The sequence below is a fragment of the Tamandua tetradactyla genome, chromosome 3 (genome assembly GCF_023851605.1).
Source record: "Tamandua tetradactyla isolate mTamTet1 chromosome 3, mTamTet1.pri, whole genome shotgun sequence".
Taxonomy (NCBI): Eukaryota; Metazoa; Chordata; class Mammalia; order Pilosa; family Myrmecophagidae; genus Tamandua; species Tamandua tetradactyla.
Window position 1 is genome coordinate 61,855,196 of NC_135329.1, and position 24,541 is coordinate 61,879,736.

Sequence of the window (24,541 nt, forward strand, 5' to 3'; positions counted from 1 at the left end):
GAAGGAAGATGGAGACATTCTCTACTTTCCAGAGTGGCCAGGAATATGAGCTATCAGCTCAAATCTGGAAGGCTCTGGTTTCAATGAAAGGACATCACATCACCTCCATCTGCAGTGGTTGTTATGATAGGAGGAGGAATGTGACATTTTTCTTTCTCATAAACCTGCCTGCTTCACAGAAATCTAAATGTATGAAGGTTGATATTTCATTAATATGAAAGTATTAGTGATCAATATATTCAAGAGAAATTAAATTAAAAGAAAGAATTAAATGTAAATGGAATCAGGAGTGTTATATGGGAAAGTGAAAAGTAAACAAAACATCATGAGTCCCCTATTTTTGTCCTCGATCCTCTTCTAACTTATACATTGAAAATGTACATGCTTTATGTGGCATAATTGTACCATGCCATGGAAAGCATCAGAGTTTATAAGGGTTTTTTTAAAAAAAACATAGAGACATGGTCCTGGATGGTACAAAGGACTGAGCCTGCTCCTGAGGCCATGCAAGATTTCCCTCCTGCTCCTCCTACCACGTGAGGACTCAGGCTCCAACTGATGGAAGAAAAATGTTATTTTTCCTTGAAATTCTTGGGAGTTAGACAAAAGAAAATTAACTTCATAAAGTCAGAAGAAAGACTCTTTGTGCCTACATCCAAATCCAGAAGAAATACACACACGAACACACACACACACAGATGCATGTAATAGCATTTAAACTCTACTTTGTTTGCATTGGGGGCATATCATAGACATGCTTAGAAAACACACAGAACCCATTATCTGGGGATTCCATATTGTGAAGCAAGAAGTAGCCAAGGCAAGTAAAAAATTCTTCCCCAGACCCTTTCTGCACCTACCCTGGGGCCCCTCATCTCTGCTCAGAGGATCACGCAATTTTACTTATTATCCTACTGATTTCATGTATTTTAGTGGTGAAATTGATGCATACAAATCAAATTTGCATGTCTAGAATAAACGTCAATTTTTATGAAACATAATTATTTTTATATGTTACTCTACTTCTCTATCTTGTACTTGGTCTAAGATATTGGCCCTATATTCAGAAAAGGTATTGGTGAATTATTTAATTTTGTTCTTATGAATTATCCTTCTTTGGGATGCTGCAAAATGGGCCTTGTATAATGAGTATAAATGTGTTCTTTCTCTTCTATTTTAGTAAAACATTGTTACAAATTTGGAGGGGCTGTGGTTATTCCACCTTGAATGATAAGTAAGATCCAGTAGTGAGTCTATTTTCACCGTGACTTTTATCCATGGGTATTTATGATTACTGCTTCAATCTCTTCATTTGTTATATATCTATTCAAATTAAAGATTCCTTTTGATTCTGTTTGACCATTTTGTGCACTTATCACAAACTTTCTTTTTATCCAGGTTTTCTAAATCTTTGTCTTAATATAAGTAAAAATGCTCCTGATATGTTAAAAAATGGTATCCTCTAATTAATAATTCTAATAATTATGTTAAATCTGACTTTTCAAATGTCAAACTTTTTTTTGAATTTCAGGTATTATTCTTTTTATCCCCAGGATGTACATTCCTTTTGCTTCTTTTGAAAATGAATAACTCTTTAATCAAAATAGCTATTGCTCAAAACCGCCAATATATCTTCCCTCACTTTTGTATTAAGGCTCTACTCTCTATTTCCCAAAGAAGTGGGATGAGACAAGTTCCACCATGGAAAGTATTTGCAGAACCACCTCCCCTCTTCTCACTATGTAATAACAGCCTTGATCTGAAGAAAAGGGGATCTGAAATAGTAAACCACATGAAAGCAGCGTGGTCTGAAACAACTGAGAAAAACAGTGGGCAGAAATACTTAATAAGAAAAGCATTGCCTGAAAAAACAGGCACAGCCCGCCCTCTGGTGGTCAGTAGTGCCTTGTGCAGCCCTCCCCTACTGTAACTGCAGGGGATGTTTGTGTATGGGCTCACCCTGACTTCCTCTCAGTGTGTCTCTTGCACAGTAATAGGTGCCCGTGTCCTCGGTTGTCATGCTGCTCATCTTTAAATAAACTTCATTCTTAGAGGTGTCCCTGGTGATGCTGAGTCGGGACTGAAGTGCTGGGTTATTGTTTGTGCTTCCACCACTATTTATCCTACCAATCCATTCCAGCCCCTTTCCTGGAGCCTGGCGGATCCAGTGCATATAACTGCTGGTTAAAGAGGCTCCAGAGACACTGCAGGTGAGGGACAGGGTCTGCGATGGCTTCACCAGTCCAGGTCCCGACTCCCGCAACTGCACCTGGGACAGGACACCTGGGAACAAGGAGAACCAAAGTGAGTCACGTGCTCAGATCCATCCCCCTATTACCTTTATGTCTGAATCCTTGAGGCACTCACATCTTGAAGTTGCCACAAGAAAAAAGAAGAGCCACAAGGCTTCATTGTTCTTGTGGATGAGGTCCATGATGCTGAGGAAATATTTTCCAGACTGACGAGTAGCCTGAATTTAAATAAAAGTGTGCTGTAGTTTCATCTGTTGGCCACGTGGTGATTTGCATTTGGGAGGTAACTCTGTCAGTAAAAAGAAAGGAGGTGAGGGGAAGTGCTTGTCTCAGAGGTAAAATGTAAGGAGGATGCTGGCTGCACCCTGGGAGAACACATAATCCTTTATTTGGTGCACAGCCACTACAATCCCTGTTTCCTTAAGCTTCAGTCAAAAAATGTGTTGAATTAGGAGTCAGTTGGGTCCAAAGATCAAGGATAGCTCTTGAAATATAGTCCTTGTGCCCCTACTCTGAGGGATTATATATATTTGGTTGTGTATTTTTATATGCATATATTCCAAATATGTGGACTATTATATATTCCCTGACAATGGCAGCTATTATAGATTCTGGTTGATGTTTAAAGTATCAGTGGAGAGAAGGGGGTGTGCTGCCACCTTATCCACTTTGGTGATGTAATTCCTCAGTTGTTACTTCATGTATGAAATTTTAGGAAGTTTTCAGTGTAGTCATGTATTTTCATTACAGCTATTAGTTTTATAACTCACCATAGGAGCCAGAAAGAATCTGTTTGTGTCCTCATAGTTCACACTGTGTTTTCAAATACTACTTGCCATGTTCCTGAATCTTTCATAGCACATGTGTGCAAATGAGGCATATCAAACCCTTCTATTTGCTCTCATCTAAATTGATTATCTTTTATTGACTCATCTCAATCACTTGTACCTAATGACAATTTGTTGTCCATTCTAGTGGAGGTTAAGTACAAGAAAAGAGAAAAGACCCCAGTGATCATTCAGTTCTCAAAGGCTACATTGTGATTGAATCAATCTCTGTGGAGTCACCGTTCTATAAATGCAACTGCCTCTGCATAAAAGGGAATATGGTAAGATGAGAAAATTCCAAGGGCATTTGCCCATTCCCACACTTCATTTGCTGTGAAGTGGTTCCTTGATCAGAGGCAATGCTGTGTGGAATACCATGAGGGTAGATAATACATTCCATATGTGCCTGCTATGTACCATAGGTGCTGCCTCAACACTCTCCATGTGGGACTAGATGGAATGCCAGGTTGTGAATGAGGGTGAGTACTGCCAAGAATGTGTTTATGACAGAGGAGAAAAGGACATGTTGGGCATATCACTTTTGTGGGGTTGGGATGAGGGATTCATCAGAGTTCCAAGTTTATTTTCACATACTCCATTTCTTAAGGTTCTTAAGCAGAGGCTGAGGGCACGTCAGGCATTTCCTGTTTATACGTGGGGATTCCCACAAGCACATCACACTCTGTCCTGCAGGTTGAATATCAGAACCTGGTGTCAACGTCTGCATTGTAGGATGTTTTTCTAGCAATAATGGACCTTGTGTTAAAAATCATGAGATTTGTGTGAGTGTCTTTGTACTTGGTGGTTACACACACCTGTGATTTTCTCATAAATTTCACAATGGAGTTATATGGATGGGGGTATGATATTTTTTCCTATTAAAGGCTGTTATTTTTTTCTTTTCCCAAGTGTCTTTTCCTAGTTTAAGTTCTATGAATCAGGCCTAAGTCTCTTGAAGCCCTCTCAGGCCTTCATGCCCAGTTATGCTGACATGACTCTACTCCACAATCAGAGGTTATTGTGGAGAAGCGATCAGCCATCCCATGGTTAAGTGACTGGAATATATAGACAGCATCTGTTATGATGGGAATATTGTCACCACTTGTCTCTCAAGGGTTGTGTGATGGAGGCGGGGCAAGATGGTGGCTTAGTGAGGTGTGGAATTTAGTTCATCCACCAGGTCAGCCAATATATAGCCATGAAGGGAACAGAACAATGGTGTGGTAGAACAACACTTAACAGACCCACAGCATACAACAGTCTGTACCAGGTGGAATAGCTAAGAGTCCCCACAGAACTGTTAGTCCCTCAAAGCTGTGGAGGCCAGTGAACTACCCCGATGGGGACATCAGGATGATTCTCCAGTGGGAACAGAAACAGACTTAACTAACAGCAAAGGCTAAGCTCAACCAAGCTCCAATTGTGGAATTAACAAATTCTCATTACTGGAAACAGGCACCAGCACATAAAAAGCTACAGTAAGCACTATAGATGCTAGGAGTTTTTGCCCCAGCTATGGGGGGTTGGATCTGATAGAAAAAGTAAAATACCTAACAGCACAAATATTGGAAAAGAGCTGGACCCCACATAAAGGGCACATATATCCTTCAGACACTTAAAGCTACTTACCAACATATGCTCCTGATTGACAAACCCAAAGAGTACAGACCCAGCTTTGAAAAGGCATTTTTTTCTGCTTTTTTCTACTCTGTAACAGCTCAGTAGATAGCACTGGAAACACTCTCATCTTCTGGCACTGACCTAGGCAAGGGCAGAATTAAGCTTGTATGAGAGACAAAGTAACCACTCAGGTGAAAGCAGCTAATTCCCCAAACTTTGTTGTCCCCAAGAAAAAGGAGGGACCCATTTCAAGTGGAAATTCTCCTTCAAGGAATTCAGACACCAAGAATTGGAAATATCAAGCAATGAAAACCATCCTACAATGCCACTTCAGTCTCAGTCCTGTACCTGAGAGGGAGAGTCTGCTGACACTAAGGGCACCATGTCACTGTGCACTGGCAGACAAGGACCACGTGTTGGGCAGGACAAGAAAAATCCAGAATCCAGAGGCTTGATATGAATTTCTGTCACCCTGCTGGTCTCACCCTCAGGGAAAACTGATGCTGGCCACTCATTCTTCCTGAGACATGGGCCTATGTGCTCTGGGAATATCTGAGTTGCATCTATAATATCGGAGGAGACCCACCTCAAAAAAAAAGGCTCCATATAGGCAGAGCAAGAAATGAAAAATTAACCAGAACTTAGGTGCTACAGGGCAATAAAAAGTTGAGCTGAATGTCAAAGAACAGATAGAAGACCAAGGCATCCAGGAAAATATCCTAGGATAAAGTGTGAAAACAACCTCCAGAATAAACTAACAAAGGAAATCAAATGCCTAGATGCCAGCAAAAAATTACAAGTCATATTGTGAAAATTGAATATATGGCCCGGTCAAAGGACAAACTAATATTTCAAATGAGGTACAGCAGTTGAAACAAATAATTGAGGGTGTTTGAACAGACACAGAAAATCTCATCAGAAATTAAGTTCATAAGTTGAAGGATGATATGAAGAAGACATCGGGTATGTAAAAAGAAGAAATTGAAAGTTTGTAAAAACAAATCATAGAACTATGGGAATGAAAGGCACAATGGAAGAGATGAAAAGAGAAACACAATGGAAAGCTATGATAGATTTGAAGAGGTAGACACCTGCAATCCAACATGCAAAAGAAAATGTAGGGAAAAGAATGAGAAAATACCAGCAGGGTCTCAGGGAATTTAAGAAAAAGAAAATGAAGCACATGAATACATGTGTTTTGGGTGTCCCAGAAGGAGAAGGAAAGGGTAACGGGGAGAAAAGACTAATGGATGAAATAATCACTGACAATTTCTCACCTCTTATGAAAGATATAAAATTTCATATCCAAGAAGTGTAGCATACCCCAAATAAAGCAGATCCAAGTAGACATACACCAAGACATTTACTAATTAGAATGTCGAATGTAAAGGAAAAAGAGAGAATTTTGAAATCAGCAAGAAAAAAAAGCAATCCATCACATACAAGGGTAACCGAATAAGACTATGCATGGATTTCTCAGCAGAAACCATTGTGTTGAGGAGGCAGTGGTAGGATATATTAAAGAGTATAAAAGAAACTGACAAGCAAGACTTCTATATCCAGCAACATTGTTCTTCATAAATGAGGGGAAGATTAAAATATTTTTAAAAAATGAACACTGAGAGAATTTTTGGCTAAGGGACTGGCTCTTCAAATAAATACTAAAAGATGCATTATAGGCAGATAGGAAAAAAACAGGAGAAAGAGAGGTCTAGAGAAGATGAAAAATGAAGACTATCAATAAAGATAAAAAAGATGAAAAAAATAGCTATTGCACATAAATTCCTAAAGAAGACAAGGTAGAAGAAAGCACTGCCTTAATAACATTTTGTGTTAATGGATTATCTACCTAATCAAAAGACATAGAGTGGTAGAATGCATTAAAAAATAGGGTCAGTCTATATGCTGTCTACAGGAGACTAATCTTAGAACGAAGGACAAAAATAGGTTGAAGTTGAAATACTGGGAAAAAATATTGCACGCAAACAAAAACCAGAAAAGTGCAGGAAAACCATACTATTATCCAACAAATTAGATTTCAAATGCAATGCAATAAAAAGAGACACAAAGGATGCTGTTCTGCTTTACCAACATCTGGAGTGCAATATACAAGAAATGGAACAGCTTTTTGAAAGTAGAATTTAGTAAGTTACAAGTTTACAGTTCTAAGGCTGTGAAAATGTTCTAATTAAAGCAAGTCTATATCCATTTTCTGATGATGAGCATTTGTTTTTTTTCCCATTTTTGGCCATTGTGAATAATGTTGCAATGAACTTCAGTGCGCAAATTAACAAAATGTGGTGTGTACATATGATGGAATATTATGCAGCAGTATGTCAGGTGACATCCTGAAGCCCACGGCAAGATGGAAAAGGCTTGAGGACATAATGCTGAGTTAAATAAGCCAGACACAAAAGGATAGATACTGTATGATTCCACTTTTGGATTTCCGCTATGGTAAACATAAAATCAGAGGCTTATCATACACAATATAGGAGGCTTAGAGGTACATAGAAAGTTGAGATGGGTGAATGGTTAGCTTCTGAGTTTGAACTCCAATGTAAGGGAGTAGATAGAAGTGAAGGCAGTTCTCTAGTTGGTCTATAAGTAATATTACCATATTGAAGATGAGCAACATTTAAAGAGGTTGATTAGACCTACCTGTTCCACTGATTAACACATGAAATACAAATTAGTCCTTGAAAGAACTACTTCAAAGGTATATTTTATGTACAAAGAATGTTTTAAGTCCAGAGTACAGGTGGGAAACTGCTACTGCATGCTGTGAGCTATGTTAAAAATGAAATGTCAGTACTACCACAGCAACAGCAGAGGTGAATAAGTGGGGGAGGGACAAGACTTCAGAGGAGGTATAAATTTCCTATTTTGTGAGGGTGTGTATAATGGTTACCTTTCTCTTTGGAACAATGAAATTACCAAAAATTAAGAGAATTGATCAAAATGTAGGACTTTGCACAGCATACATGATGTCTGATAAATGCAGGTGGCTTAAGGATGCACTGACTGAGAAGTAGATTCTCGAACAATGGTTCATACTTATGATCAAAGGTTGTGCTGCTGCAAAAAAAATCGAAGTTGTGAGGCATGTGTTGGAGATGGTTCTCTGAGGGTTTGAGCTATTTGGCTGACAGCTGAGGACATGGGGCATAGGCACACCATGATATGCTGATGTGGGAAACCGCAGAAACAAATGTTCTCAAGCTTGTTAATTCAAGACTCTGAAGAGACCTGAAAAGAGGAACACTCTGAAAAGAAATAAACAGTTCCTGAGACAGGGAACTGGGGACCATCTCTGTAGCTTTGCTGCCATGACAGATATTCAAAAAAATCTTGCTTGATTACACTCCCTAAAGCAGTTCCTGTGTAAGAGCACAATAAATATCTGGACCTCAGTATATTTGGGGCTCTTGCTCCTCATGAGCTTGAGTCCCCTGACCCCACTTATCTTCTTTTATCTGCTGTCTCACAATCCTGTGAGGCAACCCTTCTTCTCCCCTGTTCTCCTGGGAATTTCTGGCAGGCATGTCACTAAGTGAATGAATGTGAAGAACATTTGTTGAGGCAAAATAAGTCAGAAAGGAAAGAACAATTATGTTATGGTCTCCTTTAGAAAATGTTTATTAGAAAAAGGTGCCTAGATTGTAAGCTTTTATAGCAGACACATTTAGTCTGCATTGGTAGTTATTATTTCTGGATTTCAAGAGGATGTTTCATATATATGAATATATATACATTAATATTTACAGATAAGAATGAAGCTGATCATGTCGGGGTTAAAATAATTTAGAACACAGGTGTAATGAAGACATTTTATACATTGTTAGAACCACACCTTCTCTTAGAGACCAAAGGAAGAAAGGTTTATTCACTCTGGAATATAAATTCTCTGTAGCACATAATCTAACTGAATCTATGTGTATAGCTCATTTGAACAACTGAAACACAGGGAACCCAGAATAAGAAAGTGGTCCTTTATCACCTATAGCCTAATATAACAACTGGATACATATTGGAGTATATTAAGCAGATAATTAAAATATACTGACAAAGTCCCTTGAGGAGTGGAAGAAAAATATGGAACAATTAAATAAGGAATTCCCTGACTTTGTGTCAAAACTTAGAGACACCCAAATCAATAGGCCAAGCCATCCACCTTGAGACTTACTCTTACGAAAATTATGTAGGCAGTGGAGGAGCTTAGCCTTCCTATAGGTATGCCTGATAGTTACTGCTGGAGGACCTCTTTCGTTGTTCAGATGTGACTTCTCTCTCTAAGACAACTCAGCAGGTAAATTCGCTGCTCTCCCCCAACTATGTGGAACATGAGTCCCAGGGGTGCACAACTCCCTGGCAATGTGGGATAGAAATTCCAGGATGAGTGAGACACGGAATCAGGGGATTGAGAAACCCTCCTTGATCAAAAGAGGGAAAAGAGAAATGAGACAATATAAAATTTCAGTGGCTGATGTATTTCCAACAGAATCCAGAGATTATCTTGAATATCAGTAGAATATATGGAATATAATAGATATCTCTTTGTAGTTTACAGTGTATTAGAGTGGCTGGAGGGAAGTACTTGGATCTGTTGAGCGGTGTTTCAGTAGTCTTAATTCTTGAAGATGTTTGTATAAGCACGTAATGTTTTAAATGAGACTGTGTGATCATGAAAACCTTGAGTCTGTTGCATGGGTATGGACAGATGTTTAAAAAATATGGATTGAAGTAAATAAATTTCGGGTATGAAAAGAGTAAAATAAATTGGGTTGATGGAAATATTAGTAGTCAAATAAAGGGAGGGGTAGATGGGATAGTGTGCATGAGTTTGTTCTTTTTTCTCTTATTTCTGTTTCTGGAGTAACTAAAATGTTCTAAAAAAGTGATCATGTGATGAATGCATAACCGTGTAATTATATTGTGAACCATTGATTGTACACCATATATGGAATGTATGTGTGTGAAGATTTGTCAATAAAAATATTTTTAAAATAAGGTTTTCATAGTATCCATAAGCTGTACAGGATTAAAGGTACTCATTCTTACCCTGTGCTCACTGCATTTGGATTGCTTAAATGATCTAACGACAAAGGTTGAGTTAGATGTTGTGCTACAGAAAATGTAGGTTCTGGATATAATAAAATTTTCTTCTACTGGGCTTAAAGTGTAGGTGAAGATCTAAATACAGTGTCTTCCTTTCTTCTCTATTCTGAATGACCTTAATCCTGGCCCAGTTGGCTTCATTCTTATCTCCATATACCAGATTATACATATATAAAACAACCCTTAAAAATTCAAAAATGGCAATTACCACTCTGGATTAAATGTGATCATTACAAGAATTTACAATCTAGATCCCAGTTCTCTTATAAGCATTTTACAAAGGAGATCATACAGTATTTACTCTTTTGTTTCTGGCTTATTTTTGCCTCACTAAATGTCCCATAGTTTCATTCACATCATTGCATGCCTCACAACTTCATTTCTTTTTGTAGAAGCACCCTGTTTGATTATATGTTTACACCATCATTTGCAAATCTACTTCTCAGTCAATGTATCTTTCAGCCAACTCTATCTACTGGGCCTCATGTATAATGTCCAAAGGCAACAGTCCATCAACACTCACAATTTTAGATAGTTCCAGTGTTCCCAAGAAAAATCCAATAAACAATCCCTCACAAAATAGAAAATTGAAACTTTCCCCTAACTCTTGTCCCTGCCCTAATTATGTGCCACTGGCATTTGGTATAACCCCAATAGAGCTAAACAGTGGGAGAAAGATCAAGATTATTGTGGAGTTATACAGAGAATGTTGGTTTAACAAACGGGTATGAATATGGAATCATTTTACTGATACTTCTTTTAGCATCCAGTACCTTAGAACAGCGAGGAATAAAAGCCTAGAATTGTGGAATTGTAACCCATACCAAACTCTGAAATCTTTTCTAAAACTAATTTTTGTGATGTACTTTGAAATTACTGCTTTTATGTGTATACATTATTTTAAAAAGAAGGCAGAATATAACCGAGAAGGCAGGATTTAGCAAATAGTATGATTGCAATCATTATATTGAAGTTTCTGTTGGTCTCCAGTGACTTGGAGCAGCTAGAAGAAATAATGAAGAGTCATGGAATTGTAACTCCTACAAAACTTTAAAATCTGTCCTTTAACTACTTTTTAAATGTATTTGGAAATTTACTGCTATCTTGCATATATGCTATGTTTCATAATAAAAATTAGTAAATAAAAATGCTAATCTTGGCCAAATTGCTCACCTGGCTTAATGACTTTCTTCTTCACCTCAAGTTTGTTGTCAGCCTTCTCAGATATCAACATTCTTAGCCCATGATTTATGGATATCTAGTGGATGTATTTCTTTCCTGAGCCCCAAATTTTTAACTCCCAGCCCCTGTGTGTACCCCTGACACTTTATTTTTTGTACCACCATAGTCAGACTCTCCATAATTGGACAAATTTTAATGGTTATTAATTTCACGCATAATTTTATTTATGCAAATTTATCCTTCTTCAATATAAAAGAAGCAGATATGTTTAAAATGTAATTAGTCATGCTTTCTACTACCCTGAAATTTCCTCATCTCTTCATTAAAACATGCAATAAGCACACGTTGTGTTTCTTTTTGTTCTGCACTTTTATGGATATGAGTGCACATATCTGGCTGCACCACATAGATAATCCACTTTTTTATGTAATAGGATCCTTTATAAATGAGAACACAACATCTCACTTGTTTGAATTCACAGGGGATAAGATCCATCTATATAGGAAAGAGAGAGAAAGGCATGGATAAGAGTCTGCTTATTGGCAACAAGAATCACTGGAGACCAGCAGGAAATACCAATTTCACAAATTCTCCTTTTTTTGTAGAGAAGAGACTAGAACAAATATCCAAACCAGATTTTGTACCAAAGGACAGCTTGGCTGTGCCTATGTGCTCTCCATGTACAGTCATACATGGCTGGGTCTGCCGGGTCGTTGGTCATTCCCTGGAGGCTGGTGGCTCCAAGCAACACTTATTCCAGGTGTGCCGAGTGACCACCCATAGAAGCTGCAGGTGAGTGTAAGCTTCCAGCTAAGTTTCATTGGCCTAGGTCCAATTTCCTTCAATGTGACCTGGGTAAAAGCCCCAGCTGAGAGAGCAGAAGGAGAATGTGAACCTACTTCAGAATGCTGAGTTCTTTCATACCTGTGGTGTGTCCTAATCCAAAGCATTCACAGGGAGGGGCAGTCATCAGGAAGACATAGGAGCATAGACTGTCCTCATAGGAGTCCAGGAATTTTGGGGGGAATAGAATCATTAGGCTCAGCCCTCTGGAACTGTTGTCCAGAGATAGATAACCCATCCATTTTAGAACTGATTTCATGATACATATATTCTTAAAGCTGGTCTGAAAATTGGAAATGTTAAGGATTTAAGGACCCCATGTGCGGTAATTGGATTCAGTTGTCAACTTGGCCAGGTGAACGTACCTAGTTTTGTTGCTGCAGACATGAGCCAATGGTACTTGAACCTCATCTGTTGCTGATTACATCTGCAATCAGGTAGGAGGGGTGCCTGCTGCAATGAATGATGTTTGATTTAATTGGTTGGGGCTTTAATGAGAGAGCTCAACATACCTCATCTCAGCACTCACAGCAGCACAGGTCTTTGGAGATGCAGAAAGAAGTCACCCGGGGAAAGTTTGTTGGAACCCAGAGGCCTATAGAGAAGGCCAGTAGAGACCATCCTGTGCCTTCCCACGTAAGAAAGAACCTCAGTGGAAAGTTAGCTGCCTTTTCTCTGAAGAACTAACAAAATAAATCCCATTTTATTAAAAGTCAGTCCATCTCTGGTGTGTTGCATTATGGCAGCTAGCAAACTAGAACACCATGGCAACAGACTAGATCAGGAGGCTCTAAGTGGATGTTCTTACCAAGTACCCTAAGACTTGTCATCCCTGCCATGGAAGATGAGGTTAGAGAACAAGATAGTTCTTGCTAAGTTTGTGTCTTCATAATTAGAGTTGTATGCTCCTGAAAGGAGACAGGAAGGTGTGCAAATACAATCTATTCTAAAGTTTCTTTGATTAGGAGGTGGGGGCATTGCTAAAATAAAATGGAATTGATCCATTGATCATTTGTATGTGCTGTTTAAAGAAGTGAGTACCAACCTCTGAAGCCCCTGTTTTTTCCCCTGAGGTTTTCAACCAGGGTGTTTGCATTCTTGTAGGAAGGGCCCATACATGGCTGTAGTTGTTATTGTGCCTCCATTGATTCTTTCTGAGAGGCAGCTGAATGCATGTCTACCATTCTTCCTTCAATCCCATAATGGTATAGATGTGTTAGACATCTGGCATCAAAGATTATCAACCTAAAATGTGGATGACTTCAAGATTTCCCCCATCCTTGATCTGCACCTGCCCTAGAGATGTTTCTTAAACTAGTTTATGCTGCTCTATGTTGATCATTCTGAGGTTTATCACTTGAAGGAGGTGGATAATTTTGAACTGTTTTCCATCATGTAGGATCTTTGCCTTCCTCTCAGTGCTGTTGTGAGACCATAGATCTGCAAAGCTTAAGGGGTGAGTTTTACATTCTGGCTCTATTACCCTTGTTGTTGGCTGCCATCTACAAGACAACATGACTAGAAATGGTGATGAATTATCTGAACTTGAAGAGCTGTCCTAGGCAATATTCCTCCTCCTTCAGGGCATTTCTGAGTAAGTCCCAGCTCAAAATAACATTCATATTTTATTGTCTTAGTGGCTAATCCAGAATATTAGAAAGAGGAATATCAGCCTAAGTTTTGTTACACTTTTCTATATAGAGTAAATGAAATACTTTGATTAAATATCCCCTGTAGATGTTATTGATTGATACATGGCGAGATTCACAAAGAAAATGAATTGATATTTCCCAAAGCTGAAAATATGATGTGTCATTATGTGTGCAATCTGATACCTCCATAGTATGCCAATGCACACAAAAATACACAGAGACATGAATATGCACAGGTCTAGACCATACCTGTTTCTTAAATCTGCAAATAAGGCAGCATTATGCCTTAGGATATGTAGCTGATCGATAAGCTTCAAAAAACAACTGACTAAAATAATGATAAACAATCAAGGAATTCTAAAAATGTGTTAAATATTCTGCTAAGAGTAACCAACATAATTTATTGAGCAAAATGCATGTTCAGAATTTTTAAATACTAATGGAATATCACATAATTTTGGTGATGTCATGGCAATATTTTTAATATGTGGACTTTACAGTACCTGACACAATCAGCATGTAGAATGTGAAATAATCTAGGGATTTAATTAATATTCAATACTCATATTTCCTCTTCTCTTTTGCAAATAATTGACAATGAATGAATCACAGTGGGAGATTTCAAGGTCTTAAAGATTTGTCACATGATCTCACATATATCACTACATATTAATGATATCCTAGATTTTCCTTCACAAGTATGAGCCTCAATATTAGGGTGTTTCTTTAAAATCATCCCCTTACAAAAAATAAGTAGGAAATGCAAAGCGCTATATTAAAATGGTGATTCAGCAGTCATGACAGAGTATGAAAACAGTTTATAATTTTGTATTATTATATAAAACAGTCTTAAAAATGTTCGTACTAACATCCCTAAGTGGAAATATGAATTCATGTACAGTTGATTAAAAGTTATTTTCAACATTGAAGGAAAAAAGGGTTGACATTTTTACCCATTTCACTTTTGTAGTTATAAATCAGGTCATATTTTCTCAGGGACACATCCACTGTGTACAAATAATTTTCTTTATTAGGATGGTTGTTGTTGTAAATAAGATAGAGCAAATGAAATGTAAAATTCATTTCTTGGTTTGCTGTTGTAACTTTTAAAGAGGGACATTTTGTGATGGGTATTCCATAAATTCTTCATTAATATTCAGAATGTGCCTTGAGATTTTCTTTGCAGGACAAATTATACATTTTATATCACCATGTATTTGAATTTGTTTATTTAAGCAAAATCTTGCATATGCCTCAGGTGTGCAAGACAAAAGAACATGAAATCTGCATTCCATATATACCTTTATATATAGTGACATTTTGGGAATATTTTGTTGTCATTGTTTGCTTATGTAAGAGTTCCACAATGATACTTTAAGCATAGTTTAAAATGTAGGCATTCATCTTATTTGAAGAGATTTAGTAAATATGTGCTTCCTTTCTGACCATCTTCAGATTCTTATTGAAGAGCCAGGTCCCAAGGAGTTGAAAGTATTCAGAAGGCTGCTGATCAGAATCCAGCAAGTCCTGCAGGTAAATATTTTCTGAAGTGAAACCTGGAAACTGATGACTGAAGAAAAATATTGGAAGGTGAATTTCAATGTTGGACACACACTCAATAATAGATGTCCTGACAGTGCTGTTAAGACTATTTCAGGTTGGATCCTCCTGAGTTCAAGTGTGATCACAGACCTCCCTTTAGGGTATTGCTTTGCAGTACTTCCTGGATCAATATGGACACCCAGGAATTTGGGAAGCATCCCATCAATGATGAGCTTTCTCAATACAGTCAGCAGAAGGAGGACCTGCCTCATTTCCCTGAAATCACAAAGGGGACACAGTATGTTAAGTGAGCAAGATTAATGGGCACAGAGTGTTGAACAGTGTGGCAATCACAGAGCTGCACATAGCTAAATGTTGTAAGGAGTTACAAAGACATTTGTGCACTTGAAATGAGTTATTTATAATTGAAAAAGTTGAAAAGTCATGGGGTGAAATGCTGCAAATTTAGAATTCAAGGTTTTCAGGCATATATTTGCCATATATGAAATTTTGTTGGAGAATTTGAAATATTATAAAGAAGCATACGGCCCTGCATGCTTACTGAAATAATGCTATTCCAAATAGAATAAAGGACAAAATCACAAGCACATTTAAGCCTTCAAAAACATACATAAACAGGGCGAGGCAATGGTGGCTCCGTGGCAGAATTCTCACCTATCATGTCAGAGACCCAGATTTGATTTCTGGAGGCTGCCCATGCCAAAAAACCCAAACAAACAAAAAGCTACAGGCACATACCAATATTTACACTAATGCACACAAACTAATACATGCTCAATTCTGTAAGCACTAACCCATAAACTAGCACAGAGGCAGACACAGACAATAACAACCACCATCTAAAACATAGTGCACGATTCATATGCACTTGTATGCTAAAATTAGCATGCAAAAATATCCATGGTAAGAAACACAAAAATGCACATTAATTTACTCATTGTCACCCAGGCAGTAATGTATATGACTTATGCACATTTTAACATGCACAAATTCATGCACATTTACACTTACAAGTGTACACACAAGGCTTATTCAAGATGCCTCTGAACAGGCTCCCTCTGCATGTGCTCATTAGATAGCCCCTGTGCACGAAGAATCTTGAATGCCCTCTGAAGCCCTTGCACCAACTGTAGGGGGACATTTGTACATGGGATACACATGCTTTCTCTCCAACATAGTGGTACATGGCTACTTCCAAGCAGTCTTGAATCTCAGATGTGATGGGAACTGGTCCCTGTTCATGTCTCTGGCTGCAGATTCTGTTAAACTGGAAAGAGTTGGGCTATGAAACACAACTGATGTCAATGAATATCATCTATTTCAGATTGTCCCTGAGGATCGCCAAATTTATAGATTGAAAGGAGAAACTACAGGCATCTCAGGTGATCACAAGCTTCTGAGAAAACATCTCCAGACATGGGTTTGGCTTTTACAGCTACACATTATATGGGAAAGCTGTGGACAAGTTCAGCCACAGTATGTGATTTGAACCATCATTATCTGACCCTTTTTCAAAAGTTCCTCTGGCACAAAGAGAAGTTTGTGGACATCAAAGAAGAAAGAGACCCGTGGTTTCCAAGGCCATGAGATGAGCTTTTCTTATAATGCACACCCAGTCACCAGGGAAAGGAAGCACTGACCTTGTCATGCTGGGACCTTGATTATCTTGTACGTTTGTGTTCTCATCTACATGTGGGAGCTCCTTGTTTCTAGCCCTTGGTTACACTCAGCAGGAATAGCGTACTTCATGGGGTCACAGGGCAACAGCTCACCCTCTGTTTTCACCCAAATAAGGACACAGATTCTACTCCAACAGACCTTGTTTCCCTGAGTTCCTATGTATACACATCCATTTTATGAAAATAAATGACAGCAACATATATGTCTTAGAAGGTGCAGCTGAATCATGTATATGCTTATGGCAAGAAAATTTAAGCATGAAAGACACACATGCAAACACATATTCACAACAGTGTTTCTGCTTAACAGAAAGAAGGATGGGTTCTGCATTCCTCAGGGAAGCTAGGAATTAGACTTCAAGGACAATTTTATAGGTTAAAATAAAAAGCCCAAAATATAAATTTGTCCTTCCACAGGGAATCTAAAGTCCTATAGCAAAAATAATACTTAATACTAAATTATGCCACTTCCCTTCCCAGAACCCATCCAGAAGAGGAAAAGAAAGAAAGTAAAAATAAATTTATAAAATAAATATCTGATGAAAAATCTGAGCTGTGATTGAATGTTAGATAAAAATGACCATATTCTATAAGGCTTTAGAGGACCTTAAGTGGATGTTGTCTGTTCATTTGGGCATGAAAACAAATACCTTGAGAGGAAAATCACCTCAACCATCCCAGAATTTGAACCCAGACCATGGGCGTGATCCTTAGGGTTTGATGAGTCATGGACAATTCTTGAAGCTGGACCCTTCTATGCCTGCACTGTTGGGGTCTAGACTCACTTGCCTTCCCCGCACTTGTGTTTCTGATAATATTACAGGGCAGAGTCCTTATCATACACAGACTGAGCTGAAGAGAAAAGTGGTTCTTGGAACTGGCCTAGAGTCAGTCATCTATAGAGTGACAGGCTATTCTTTGTCACCATCAGCACTGATGCATCCCATCTACTGAAGCCCATTTTGGGTTGGAGGATCCACCTTCAGCAGTAATTACTGATTGAGATGGAGAACGAAGACTGTGTAGGTAAATGAAGGGATGTGTGAGGCCTTCATCTGCCATGGACCTGGTTCCTGCAACTGCACCTGGAAACAGGTAACACTTGGAGTAATTGACTACATAAAACTCAATTCAATCTGCACCATTCCCAAATACCAGAGGATGCTTAAAACCTGAGATTTCCCACAGGAGGTGGATATAACAAAATTGTTTCATGCTCTTTGCCATAAATCCCATGTTTCCCACAAATGTGTACATAGAAAGATGAGAAACATGATGGAGTATCAGAGTTGTTGTAATGGTTGTCACGAGGCCAGAAGGTGGTTTCTGAGTGGAAGGGATATTTGTATTAAAGAGGGTAAGAACCAAGTGGTGGTCCTTCTCTCAGGAAAACCTGGTTCTTTCCCAGGAACCACAATGCACACTGAGTACAGCCAGAACATAAGGTGTTTTTGTCAACAGGTAAAACATTTACATCAGTTTCGTTTGTTTTCAAATGTTTAGGAGAATAATCTGCCAATGAACAAATAATTTTCCCTCTTATATGAAGAAATTCAGTGGGCACTAAGAAGGCAGTAAATAAATGCATCTTAAATGAGAGAATATGTTCATAAATTAATGGTGGAGGATTTTATTGCATAATCATAAAACATATCGGATAGAGACATCTAAAGTTTAATTTCCACAGGGACATTGTCATATCCAAGTTTCTTAATCTCATTCCTGTCAGTTGGAGCAGAGGAAGATGTGGACCATCAGGGAATGTGAAATAACCCAGTGTAAGGAGGATCTCTGGCCATCTGCACAATTCCTGGTCACATCTGCCTATATCTCAATTTCTTATGATAGAAAGGAACCACGATTATCCCTTGTGTGTAGAGCTTGACATTTTATTAATATGAAAACTATGGTAAACTAATAACAAGAAATCATTGATTAATAAAATCAAAACAATGGAATAATAAAAAGAGAATTAAATGTAAATGAATCAGGGAATCTCTTTGGAAAAGTAAAAAGCAAACACACATTTAGAGTCTGTTATTTTTGTCCTCAGTCCCCTTCTAATTTATACATTGTAAACTTGCATGCATTGTGACATAATTGTACCATGCCATGGAAAGCATCGGAATGTATAAGGGTTTACAATAAGCACGGAGACCAGGTCCTAGATGGCACAAATGACAGAACATGCTCCTGAGGCCATGCAAGTTTTCCCCTCTTGCTCCGCCTACCAACTGAGGGCTGACAACCTAACTGATGGAAGGAGAAGATTGATTTTCCTTGCAATTCTTGGATGTTTGACATAAGAATATTAACTTCACAAAGTCAGAGGAAAGATTGTTTACACTTCCATGCAAATACAGAACAATGGGCAGGAATTTATGTTCATATATGTCTGTGCACTAACACACATGAACACACGCACATATGGATGCACGTGATAATATATAAGCTCTACACTGAATGAATCTGGGGTAGAACATGGACATACTTAGAAAATAGGCAGTAATCATTATCTGGGGATTACAGCTTATGAAGCAAGAATAAGGAACCAAGGCAAGGCCAAAAATTCTTCCCCAGACCCTCTCTGCACCTATCCCTGGGGTGTATCATCTTTGTTCAGGTGATCATGCAATTTCACTTATTATTCTCATGATTTCAGGTATTCTAGTGATTTACTTGATGCATGATAATCAACATTGCATCCCTGGGATAAATGCCAATTATTTATGGCACCCAAATTTGTTGTATGTTACTTTATCTTGTATTTTGGTCTAAGATTTTGGTCCCATATTCAGAAGATATATACATATGTCATTTTATTTTATTCTGATGACTCTTTTTTCCTTTGAATTCAGCAACTCTGTACCTTGTGTAATGAGAGGGGAAGTGTTCTTTCTCATCTATTTTTGTGGAACACTGTTCCAAATCTGGAACTATTATGTTTCATTCCACTTTAAAGATAATAAAATCTAGTTGTGCACCAATTTTCACCTGGGCTTTTATTCATGGCTATTCATGAATACTGACTGAATCTCTTGATTTGTTATATATCTATTCATTATTCCTTGTGCATGTAGCTTGACATTGATCATTATGTGTATTTATAGCAATTTTACAGTTTCATAGAGTTTTTCAGATTTTTGGCTCATAATAATTCAATATGTTCTGAGTATTCATTGTTAATTTTGTAATGATCTCAGAAATACCATCCTCTAATTAGTAATTATAATAATTATGGTAATTCTGTCTATTTAAATTCCAGGTGATTTTTATTTCAGTTATAATTTTTTTCATCACCAGGATGAACTTTTCCTTTTGTTTTTATTCAAAATAAATATTTGTTTAAAAATTGCCAGTATATCATCCTTTGCTTATATAAACAAGCTTTCCTTTTTCTGTCCAATAGAAGGTGAAAAGAAAGAGATTCCACCACGGAATGTTTATCCAGAACCGCTTCCTCTCTCTTCAATGAGAAATAACAGCCTTAACCTGCATAAGAGGGGTTCTGAAATAGACAACTGAAGACAAACTCAGCATGCTCAGAAATATCTGGGAATAAAACAGGGGGCAGAAATTCATGACAAGACAAGGATTGACACAAAATAGGCACAGTTCACCCTCTGGTGGTCAAGTTCACCTCTGCAGCCCAGCTCTGCTGTAACTGCAGGAGAGGATTTTGAGTGGGCTCACCCTGATTTCCTCTCACTGTGTCTGGCCCTGTGTTTTTCTCAGTGTACTTCTTGCCCAGCAATAGGTGCCTGTGTCTGAGCTCTTGGGTTGCTCCTCTTTAAATAACCTTCATTGTTGGGGCTGTCCCTATTGATGAAGAGTCAGGTCTAAAGAGTTGGTTTAGAGTGTGTACTTCCACTCCTAGTCACGCAGCCAACCCACTCCAGCCCCTTTCCTGGAGACTGGCACATCCAGATCACATGATAACTACTTACAGGTTATAAAGAAGCAGTGCAGGTGAGGGACAGGGTCTGTGATGGCTTCACCAGTCCAGGTCCCGACTCCTGCAACTGCACCTTGTACAGGACACCTGGGAACAACAACAACCACAGTGAGTCATATGTTCAGACCCATCACCCCATTACCTTTATATCTGAATCCCTGAGACACTCACATTTGGGAGCTGCCACCAGAAAGAGGAAGAGCCACAAGACTTTCATGTCCTTGTGGATGAGATCCATGATGCCGAGGAAATTTATTCCAGACTGGGTAGGAACCTGATTTTAAATAAACGTGTACACTGTGGTTTAAAAAGTTTAAAGATTAAAAAAATATTATTGTAAGAGATATATCTTCAGCCTTTGTTCAATGTTGTGAGGTAGCAATGTGATGCAAATGATTTGGCTTAAACATTAAAACCAAAAATGATCATTGCACTGTTTGAGTTTTATGTGAAACATCTTAATGCATGTTCCTATGTAAGTACTTGGTTCATGAGGCATTCAGACATCCATGCACAGAGAATTGAATACTGATTCAATCTCTTGATTTGTTATATATCTATTAATTATCCCTTGTGTGTGTAGCTTGACATTGCAGCTACCTCTGTCCTGAAAATGGGCTTAATAACCCTGTAAGTCTGGTCTTCTGGTGTTGTAGTCCTCAGTTCTTACCTTCATCCCTGCAATGTAAGACCCACATGGGATATATTGATGGAGTTGAGCATTCAAGTTTCAGTTGTAGGTGTCAGCAGGAACTGTTGTTGGCGGGTGTCATGGCTGTGGATGACTGGGCTACAGTTGTGGTCAGTATGCCTGTACAAGCTGGCCAGTATCTGCAATAGCATGTCAGGTTCCTCTTGTTTCAAACAAAGCCTGTAAGTAACAATGTTGCTCACTCTCCTCTCAGCTGGTAAGCTCTCCAGTCATGCTCAGAGATGCTGGCCACTGATAAGAACAACTGTGTTCAATGAGAGAAGGGCAAGCACAGTCCCTTAGAGAAGACTTCAGAGAATAGATACACCCTCCACTGGTTCAATCTTCACAAGATTGAAGAGTTCTGAGATGATGAAAGCCTACTGGAGGCCATTCTGCATGGGATCTCTCAGGCTATTCACAGACTCTCAAGTTATACATTGCTGTGTCCATGGCTTTCAGGCTGCCCATTTTAGATACAACATGTTCTAAGACTTACCTCTTGATCCTTTCACAGATTCTTTGTAGTGTGTCTCAATTCCAACATTCCAGACCACACCCCTGGGACATGGTTGTAAGGAGCCCATCCAGTGGCCATTGGAGATTAATGCAGAATGTGGCAGTCCACTTAATGGGCCCCTCCTAAATGACCTATATCAAATGTGCTATAGCCAAGGCCTAAGGTCAAGAAAGAAAATGATCTCACAGGAGTAGAAACAATGTTACCATGAGTGTAAATACAAGATAGAATGTGTCAGAGATAAAAGCAATAATTATGAGTACATCAGATTTTAGGATGTTTTAAAAATATACAAGAGACCTGATGTCCTCATACCTGTGGAATGTCATTGTTCTAGAATCACATATTACTATGTCCACACCCCATATTGCTGTTGTGGTCCTGAACATCTGGAACACTCACTGCTGGACAATTTCTCCTGTTTGAAAACACAATAAGTCTATGGCTGCTTCTGTGCCTGGTGTGTTTTTATGGTCTCACAACAGTAGTAACACAAACTCTGGAGATAATCAGTCTAGGCTCAAATAGAGAGGATGCCCAATAGAATTTCAGAGACCCCCAAACAATATTAACTGTCCCTAAGATCCCACCATCTGCACATGGCATCAGACATCTCCAGGCACTAAGGCAACTTGTCATAAAACTGCATGTATTAAGTGGAGTGTTATGTAAGGATGAACTTTCATTTGGTATTTGTGAGATACGTACATCAGAATACAAGAAGATACATTGGACAATATCTTTAAACAATCTGAGGATTCAGCAATGCAATTTTATGATTAACAGATACAGTATATGGGATATCATTTGTCATCAATGTCCACTTAATTTTGAAAGGTTGATGACCAGAGATGTTTAATTTTATGTTTTCATATACTGCCATGCAAATGTCATTTATATGCACATGTATTTTAATAGGTATTGCTGTAGTTTCCTGGCTCCATAGTAGTTTACAAAGGCAGCTGATTAATTAAGTTCATTCAAATTTAATGTGCCTGAGAGTGGAAGACGTGCTGATGAGTCAAGCATACCATAAACTCCTTTCAGTGCCAGAGTCCAGGAACACTGGCATGTGTGGAGAATCTGGCCAGATTTATGTTGAGTACATGAATCAATAAAACAAACAATGATCTTCTCAGATATGAATAATGATTTTCTCAAGCTGTACACAAATTCTACCCAAATCCTGTTGGAGGATTCTCACCTACTTGTCTTCCTGTATCCATTGGTTGTGCATTCTAGCTGAGGTAAATTCCCTGAGAAGAGTCCAGGGATCACATATTTCTCAAAGCTGAGTAGGAGTGAATCCAGATTTGTGGACTCAACATTCTGTCAATTCAGCTGCTTCTAGATGATGGGGAACATGGTAAAATTAGAAAATTTCATGAACATGTGCCCATTCCATCACTTCATTTTCACAGAAGCAGTGCTGTGTGGAATACCATGAGGGTAGATAAGACATTCCATTTGTGCTCCCTAGAGACAATATGTGCTGCCTCAAAATTCTCCATGTGGGACTGGTTGGAATGCGGGTGAGCTCTCCAAGGAATATGTTTATGACAGAGGAGAGAAAGACCATGTTATACATATCCCTTTCTGGGGTTGTGGTTAGGAATTCTCCCAAGTTCAGAATTTATTTTCATAAACTCAGCTCTTTCCCTCTAATGAATGATATATTGTTTGGCTTAAAATTACACTATTCTGGGTTCTAGGTAAATGGAGAATCTTCCTTGGGGAGCCAGTCAGATTTAATTCTGAAGAAACATAAACAGAGTCTGAGGATACCCTAGGCATTTCCTTTTGAAACATGTGGCTTCATAGAAGCAAACCACCCCTCTGTCCTCCAGGTTGAATATCAGAATCTGGTGGGAATTTCTGCACTGTAGGATGTTTTCTCCTAGAATAATGGACCTTGGCTAGAAAACCAAGAAATTAATGTGAATGTCATTGTATTGGTGGCTACATCCGCCTGTGACATCCTCATATGTTTCACAATGGAATTATAAGAGTGAAATTAGCCAGAACCAAAATGTTAAATGCTGCATGGTCTCACTAATATGAATTAACATTAATGCATGAACTTGGAGAATTAAGTTAACACAGTTTTTCAGGAGACAGAATTGTGGTAAAGGATGGACAATTGTGCAGAGGGAATACAGCTTATGCAAGAAGACTGATTGTAAAAATTCAAGAATGCATAGCACAATACTTCCTGATAGTAACATAATAATATAAGGACACTCAATGAAATTGAATGTGAGTATGCTTGATCACGAAATGATGATGGCACTATGAAACCAGAAGGAAAGATAGAGGATAAAGACTGTGATGGTATAATTTAGGAATGACTAAAGTGGACAATGATGGCAATTAAATGTACTCAAGGTAACATTTTAATATGTGTCCACTGCATCTAACAAAGGAATTATGTCCAAATTAACTGTCCATATGCAGGGTGTAAAGAGAGAGATTTGGATTCTTTGTGAAAGAAAACAAAATGTCTTCATACATGTAAATTTGGTAAGGTAACATCTATATATGCAGGTTTGTTGCACCCTGGCATTGGGGCACAGCTTTCAGTCGAGCATCTTCCAAAAGAGGACGTGTTGAACCATTGTTCTGTGCTCTACAGCAGGGCA

At 38.4% G+C, this 24,541-nt stretch overlaps 1 long non-coding RNA gene and 1 pseudogene across 3 annotated transcripts; one reads left to right on the forward strand and one right to left on the reverse strand.

The window, feature by feature from the left end:
- Window positions 1–1,921: 1,921 nt before the first annotated feature.
- On the reverse strand, window positions 1,922–2,483 carry LOC143675572 (immunoglobulin heavy variable 4-59 pseudogene; annotated as a pseudogene). Its single transcript, XR_013171654.1, has 2 exons — window positions 2,368–2,483; window positions 1,922–2,283 (listed from the first exon to the last, which is right to left on the reverse strand). The product of XR_013171654.1 is annotated as an immunoglobulin heavy variable 4-59 pseudogene (transcript).
- Window positions 2,484–3,503: 1,020 nt separating this feature from the next.
- Window positions 3,504–21,060, forward strand: LOC143676109 (uncharacterized). Of its 2 annotated transcripts, none has more exons than XR_013171823.1 (7): window positions 3,504–3,558; window positions 11,605–11,791; window positions 13,242–13,298; window positions 14,950–15,027; window positions 16,382–16,439; window positions 17,668–17,831; window positions 20,146–21,060. It is a non-coding gene; the product is annotated as an uncharacterized LOC143676109 (long non-coding RNA). The 2 variants fall into 2 exon arrangements; XR_013171824.1 differs by lacking the exon at window positions 20,146–21,060 and adding an exon at window positions 18,424–18,652.
- The last annotated feature ends 3,481 nt before the right edge of the window (window positions 21,061–24,541 follow it).